This window comes from Panthera tigris, chromosome A1, assembly GCF_018350195.1.
Source record: "Panthera tigris isolate Pti1 chromosome A1, P.tigris_Pti1_mat1.1, whole genome shotgun sequence".
Lineage (NCBI taxonomy): Eukaryota > Metazoa > Chordata > Mammalia > Carnivora > Felidae > Panthera > Panthera tigris.
Window position 1 is genome coordinate 101,140,302 of NC_056660.1, and position 7,491 is coordinate 101,147,792.

Sequence of the window (7,491 nt, forward strand, 5' to 3'; positions counted from 1 at the left end):
GAAATTTCAATAAACGGTTCCTTTATTTTTATTTTGGCCTACTCGCTACTGTCCACTGCAGGTTGAAAACGTTCGATGAAAACATGTTAACAAAATATAAAACCACATCACGGAAATATAGAATTATACATAATGCATTTGAAGTTATCAAACGTTAAGTTGTTGGGACTTAAAGGTCTTTATGAACCCATGGCCAACTAGAAAAACATAAGCCACTTTAGAATTCAGAAATCACTGTATAGAAAATAACTTTGGCTTTAAGTTATGGTACCATTTGTATGAAGTTATTCCTGATTTTAAAAATTTTATTTTTCGGGGCGCCTGGGTGGCTCAGTCGGTTAAGCGTCCGACTTCGGCTCAGGTCATGATCTCACAGTCCGTGAGTTCGAGCCCCGCGTCGGGCTTTGTGCTGAAAGCTCAGAGCCTGGAGCCTGCTTCCGATTCTGTGTCTCCCTCTCTCTCTGCCCCTCCCCCGTTCATGCTCTGTCTCTCTCTGTCTCAAAAATAAATAAACGTTAAAAAAATTTTTTTTAAATTTTCTTTTTAAATAATCTCTGCACCCATCATGGGGCTTGAACACACACAATCTTGAGGTCAAGAATTGCACATTCTGCTAACTGAGCCAGCCAAGTGTGTCTCTTCCTGAATTTGATTTAAACGGTGTTGTTTAGAACCTTCCAAACGACAGCACCAATTGCTTTCAAGTTACTCTATATCTTGCCTACCAAGTCTAAGTTTGGGATCCTTTCTTCTCTCTTGTGAGCCGTTGGAATTTTGTACCGATACGCGATAAACAGGATTGCCCATAAGAACCACTGTCCTTGCTCTTGAGAATTTTGAAGCTATTTCAGCCATGTAAAGGCAGTGGAGTCATATGCCACAGAACAGTTTCTAATCTCTCAAATGTGTCAGAGGAAGACAAATCATCTGGTGTGGAGGGAACCCCTTTATGTGTCAGCAGCCCAGTACCATCTTCAAATACAGGCGGAAGAAATGCTGAGAATCCTCATGTTACTTGAGGAGGCAGAGGGGATCACCTTTCTTCTTCACAGGCACAGGTAGCCCAGTGACCCAGAAAGGGATATGGGAGGCATCCCCCAGTGGCAGAGCTCGCCTCCCAGTGACTGTGCTGTGGGCACGTCCGCAGGTGAAAGCGGACCTAACTCCACAGTCCACTAGGCTTGGTGCTCAGTGATGCCTGGGCTGAAATCGAGACACTTTACCATGCTAATAAGCTGCTACCTTAAACTCAGCCTCCCCACTCTGGCCCAGAAGACTGATGACCAGGCACCTGGTCTCACATGGCCTCAACTTTTTCTGGGCTGTTCCCATGCCATAAAGCTACTTGGGTGTCCCGTGTGAACTCTATGCAGAAAGCTTTCCCCCTAACCTTTCTACTTTCAGATTTATTTCTGCTTTCCCAACATCTGACTTCATTCATCACTTTTTCTTTGTCGTTGGTATCCCTCCTCCATCATGATGTATACTCACCTCCTTGATGCTGCTGCGACCAGCCGCTTCAGGGAAGTATCTTACCTTGCCCTGCTCAGTCTCCTTCTCTCAGGCTTCTGGAGGCAACAACTTGCACGGTACCCTCAGCCCTCCAGTGGAATCTAGACAAATGCTCAGGAGATTTCTGGATACTGAATTCAAGAACTCCCATAACTGGTCACCTCTGGTATCTAAAGGAAATAGGATAGTCAACTTCTCACTGCATTTGTTAGAGTACGATGTTCTGCTCCCCCAAAGTTAAATTTCATTTCAATAAATTGCAGGAAGTTGTCAAAATTCTTTTGCAACACAGAAATTGTGTTGTCTTGAAACCAGGTTGTGCTAAATGTAAATTGTTTTCACGGAATCAGATTTTTATTTATTTATTTAAAATTTTTTTTAATGTTCATTTTTGAGACGGAGAGTGAGACAGAGCATAAGCAGGGGAGGGGCAGAGAGAGAGGGAGACACAGAATTTGAGCAGGCTCCAGAGGCTCTGGGCTGTCAGCACAGAGTCCGACGAGGGGCTTGAACCCACTAACCGCGAGAGATCATGACTTGAGCCGAAGTCAGACTTTTAACCAACTGAGCCAGCCAGGCGCCCGTTTTTTTTTTTTAAGTTTATGTATTCTACAAGAGAAAGAGAGAGGGTGTGTGGGTGCGAGAGGGGGAGGGGAAGAGAAAGAGAGAGGGACACAGAGGATCCAAAGCCGGCTCTGCAGCAGCCCGTGCTTAGGTTCTATAGAGTCTCAGGGTCACCACTGTGTTAACCGGCTCATCGCAGGCACAGAGTGTCTCAAGGAATGTCCAATTTTATTACAAACATCTCATTTGCAATAGGAGGTTCATGAATGGAGTTCTCAGGACAGGTGTTCAACCCCTACCAGGAACCAAGAGCAAGCCAACAGCTGTTTCTCAAAAGGAGAAGTATTACTGGTCAAAGAGTATGTGCTTACACTCAAACACCCTAGGGGCCTCTACGGTGGTTTGTTTATTGGAATTTTCATAGGATTTAGACAGCATTCCAATCTGCTGCGGAATTTTTGAGTCCTTCTGGATTCACTAGGTCATAAAGAGCTGCCTACTACAAAACTTACATTTTCTAGCCTTCTCAGATCCCACGTTCCGCTCAAAATTCGCAGCCACTTGGGCTTTCTTGTAAATGAATCAAAGGAGCACACCTGTATCATATGTTACTTCCAAAACCCAATGAGGCTTGTCAAGTGTTACAACTTTTTGTTTACCGCTGTCCGATGCAAGGTGTATTAAGTTGTCTTTCGTATTGACAAGGATATCCCTATGTACCTCAGACAGGTGAGAGGCCCATCGAAAGTCATTGCTACTTTCTATTACTGGGTATTCTCAGCAGGAAACAAGATATATTCGACGAGCGCGATGCCCTCTGAAATGATGAGACCATCAAGGACGCTATGGCCAAATTGGCATAGAGTTCAAGAGCTCCTGTACTCCTGAGACAGGATCAGTATACTAGGCTCCTGCCAAGTGATAATCACCTTCTGAGCTTATTTATTGAAATAGCATTGGTGAGATCAATAGACATAAACCCAAAACTGTTTTTATTTGCTCCAGTAAAGAAATGATGTCTGGATGGGCCTCTTTGATTTGAAAAACAGATTCAGTTCGCGATCATCAACTGGGCGAGAATGTTTAAGACACATTTGGGAGACTCAGGTGATTTCTGCATGGGTCAAACGAGCTACTGCTGCATCTTTTAAGTCTTTGAGGGTAGCAGTTAACTTTGTATTTCTACCCCACCTTTCCCAGCCTCCTCCCAAGGATATGATATGGCTTTCAATTTACTTTCTGATGGGAAGAGGAAGTTCTAAGAGTTTTCCTGGGTCCTTCCTACCACAATAGGCTGGGGTGACCATACAATGTATCACTAAAACCAGTGTATTTTTGATAGTGAATGGAGTACTCTTAATGATTATGCTGGAAAAACACATTTTGGTGCCTTAAGGGTCAGTAATCCAGTGCCGGGATTTGGTCAATTGCTGAGGTTATCTGTATGGATAGTGCACTTAGGAACCAGGAAAATCATCGGATGTGATTAGGAACATGCTGGGCCTCCTCAAGCTGGATTCGGGTCGCAACTATCGTCATTACCTGATCTCTTTTAGCCTCCATTCTCACCAGTGGACCACACCAACAGTCTCCCCAAAATTAGCGTTCCCAAAAATTAGTGTTAGCTCAGAGCCAATGTCCAACAACCCCTGAGAGGACGGGGTATTTCCCTCTCCTCATTGCGCAGTCGTTCTGGTGAATGAATAATTTCCTTTGTGGAGAGCTGGAAACAAAATCATAGAACGTACTAGCATATTACAGGGTGCTTTCTTCAAGGCATCATGCCTCCTCTCCATGCGTTAGGGATACATGTGTATGGACTCCGGTCTGAGACTTGTAGGTGAAAATCTGTGGTCATTCTGGGAGCTGAAAGCAGGCCTCTCCAGGCCCAGAGGGGGTATTGCTGTTGTTAATAGAAATCAAATAGAATCTCTGAGGGCTATTCTCTACAGGCTGTAATTATAGGCTTGGAGATTATCAGGGTCGGTGGAGGTCAGGCACAGGGACTCAGGTTTCCCTTGTGTGAAAACTTCCTCAGGTAAGGCTATTACAAACGCTTCAAGCAAGATGGTTGCAGACTTATCCAAGGAGGAAAGAGACTACCCTTTGAGAAATTCTCCGCCTTCCACGTATCCTCATTACTCTCCTTATAGATCCACTCTTTCTCCACAACTGCTCTACTTGTCACACAAGAGATGGAGAAGAGCTGTGGATTCCGTGGACATGATTCAACAGCCCACCAGATCAAATTCTGAATTTTATGTCTGGCCATTTTAGTCCAGCAACTTAAAGAGATGGAAGATTGTGTGTGTGTGTGTGTGTGTGTGTGTGTGTGTGTTTTGTAAGCCCTGCTGTAGGAAGTCGCTGTCATTCACCAACTTCAAGCCTTTGGGAACCAAATGGAGCAACTCTTTTGTCCGGTTTTCCTCAATCCTTATCCTAGGTTAACCCTGAGATTCATTGTCCGTGCCAGGACCCTTGGGAGAGTGAAATGGGTATGCTAAGGAAAGTTACACTAGGACAGGAAGCATAAAGGATCCAGGAGACACTGGACGTGTCAACATTCACCTCAGGCTCTGTGTATTGTGTTATGGCATTAGCCATGGGGCTGCGGAAGGTCTTATCTTCAGTGGATATTTCATTCCAGGTGATCATATGATTAAATCTGAATGAATAGGCAGCCAGAGAAGCGTGTCTTAATACTTGCTTATAAATCCTGGCACAACAGATAACCGATCCCAGACTCTCCGCATTTCCATCGGCATCTGTTGCCAGGAGTTTTCCTGTGTTCACTCGTCTTACCAATTTCTTACCAGTTACAGTATGACTATCAAATGATACCTGACAGAAAGCGTTGCATTGCCTGGATTCCCATTAAGTACCTGTTTTACTTCAAAGGATGGTATGTTCCAGAGTGCCCAGAAGATGTGATGTGGGGTCATCTAGTTCAGTGGTATCTGATACCAACATCAAATCTACCACAAACGGCCTAACAGCTCTCATTCAGTTATATGTTTGACATCTAATTACTATCATGTACTCTAACGGACCATCGCCTAATTCAAAAATAATTAACACGAACCATTTGCCTTCTACATAAATGAGGGCATATTACATAGTCATTTAAATGTGTGTTTTAGCCAAAGCAATATATTTGTGTAATTTGCAGGTCACTTCGGGCTCCATGATTCTATGAATGTAGAAAACTCCAGCACGGAAAAATATCTGAATAATTACTTATCCCTCAGTGTCACGTCAGAGTTACTGTAATTAATTAAAAGGTATGTGCTTACAAAGCTTAGGGTGGTTTTGGTTTTTGTTTTTCGTGCATGCAACAGAGGTGGGCTGAAGGGAAAAGAGCTGTCAGGTTTATTCCATGCTTTGGCAGAAGGAAGTCAGTGTAGGCGTAGTTCAGGAAATCACTCTGTCACCAGTCTGGAAGATTCTGAAGAGAGATGCTTGACAAGAGGGTGAGCATGCCTGAGTAGAGGGAACCACCCTTACGGACTTTGCAGATTTCAGCGTGGGTGTGGTGCTGTTGACTTTTTCCTTTTTGACATGGGTTGCACCCCTTACCTGCCAAGTTGGATTTTAAGCCTTTCCGGCTATAGGACTCTACCATTTGCAACAAGATATATACATTTCCTATGTGGTTACAAGAAGCCTTGCTTTGGGAAAGTTGACGTGACTCATGATCCAAATGTTGCATTCTGGAAAATGAAACGATCTTTTCATGGTTCTATTTTGAAAAGTTCTTTGGCGATTATTTAAGCGACCCACCTTTGATGTCAAATAATTGTGGTCTTCTCTTGGACGGAAGCCTTGTTACACAGTAAATGTTTCCCAGAAACTATATTTTAGAAAAGAAACCGAAGGAAAGAAATATTTAAAAGCAGATGTCTTACAACCGCTTTTGTGCTTTAGAGGCAGACACGGTTCATCTGCCATGTCTGCTTTGTGTGTGTAGGAACTCTTGGATTTGGTTAATAATGATGAAAAACAGTATTATAAAATCAAGAAAGCAACCACAGCTTGTCCCTGGAAAGTCATTTTTATTGAATTGCCCCAAAACTACTCAACTGACACGTACCAAGCAAAACTCTGTGATTTGATGTTCCTTTATCTTGAATCCAGTTTTCCCAGTTGGAAACGTGGGCTTTGATCTTTATCTGTGAATTGCTTAATGTAGGCCTCAACATGTTCCATTTTGTAAGAAATTACGGTGCTCCACTTCTGGAATGAATTTCCCCAGGGCTTCTTAAATGGTTTGCGCTTTAATGCATGATAGTTGAAAATTTTCCCAATTTGATCAATTCCTTTTAAATTTGAATGAGACGCTACTTTTCCTCACGTACTCAGATAATGCCATTGACTCACGGCCAGAGGGGTGTGCATTTGGAGTAGATTTTGTAGCAGTGGTGATGTGAATCCATCGAGACCTGGATTACTCTTGGCCACTGGAGACGCTTCTGTTAGGATACTGGTGTAGTCTTTAGCTGTAGATCAGAATGAAACCCGGAAGTTCACACAGGCCCTACTTGTAGCCTGGGTCACCTTGCCACTGTTTTCTGACCAGTAGAATTAACTGACAGCAGACAGTTATTTTCATCTCTGAAGTAGATCCAGGCTTTTGCTGTCTTGTTTTCTCTTTCCATTTCCTTAGGTTGGAAATTGCTTTATTTGCTGATATTTCCTAGCTTGGGTTGAGTTTCAAGCCAAGGACATTACTGCAAGAGGAACAAGAATAGAAAATCAATACCATATTGATTGCCCGTGAGAACGATTATGAATAACTTCAGTTTCCTCTTTGCAGGTTTGGGCTCATTGTTCTATCTTCGCCATTTACGGCTTTCCGAATTTTTACAATGAAAATGTTGCGATTGAATCAAAGGCGTGGACAAAAATGATCGTGTCTATACAAGTTTGTAAATTCTTAAATGGTATGCATTTTGAAAAAAAGCTTTCATAATGGATATCAAAAGGATTATTTTCCTCTGTAGCTTTTTCATAAGAAAAATGTCATTTTCCTGATCACATTGATGGTAAAACGGTCATGTTTAGCCTGATCAAATTTAAGCTAAAAATACTTACCTGTCCACAGTAATTTTCACTCAATTTCAGTACATAGGAAAATATATTGTTTGTATGATGATGCATTTATTTTAGATCTGGCGTTCCTTTCAAACTTTGAGCATGAAAGAGACTATTTAGCAAGCCTATGAACTTAGACATGTTTTAAATTTTAAAGAGATCCTAAAGAACTAGGTCAAGGCTTAAGCAATTTGGGGCTTTGGAGAACGTATTCTTTAGCTGTGTCAGAAAGTGGGGTAGGAGGAGGTTGAGATGGAAGAATCTGCCTTCCTTGGTAGGCTCCTGAAGAAATACCATTCTGCAGATAGAAGGCGGTTCTTTGGG

The 7,491-nt window shown here is 42.6% G+C and overlaps 1 long non-coding RNA gene across 1 annotated transcript; it reads left to right on the forward strand.

Moving 5' to 3' along the window:
• The first annotated feature begins 2,614 nt into the window (after positions 1–2,614).
• Positions 2,615–7,007, forward strand: LOC122231264. The gene is made up of 3 exons (XR_006208454.1): positions 2,615–2,805; positions 5,246–5,357; positions 6,890–7,007. It is a non-coding gene; the product is annotated as an uncharacterized LOC122231264 (long non-coding RNA).
• The last annotated feature ends 484 nt before the right edge of the window (positions 7,008–7,491 follow it).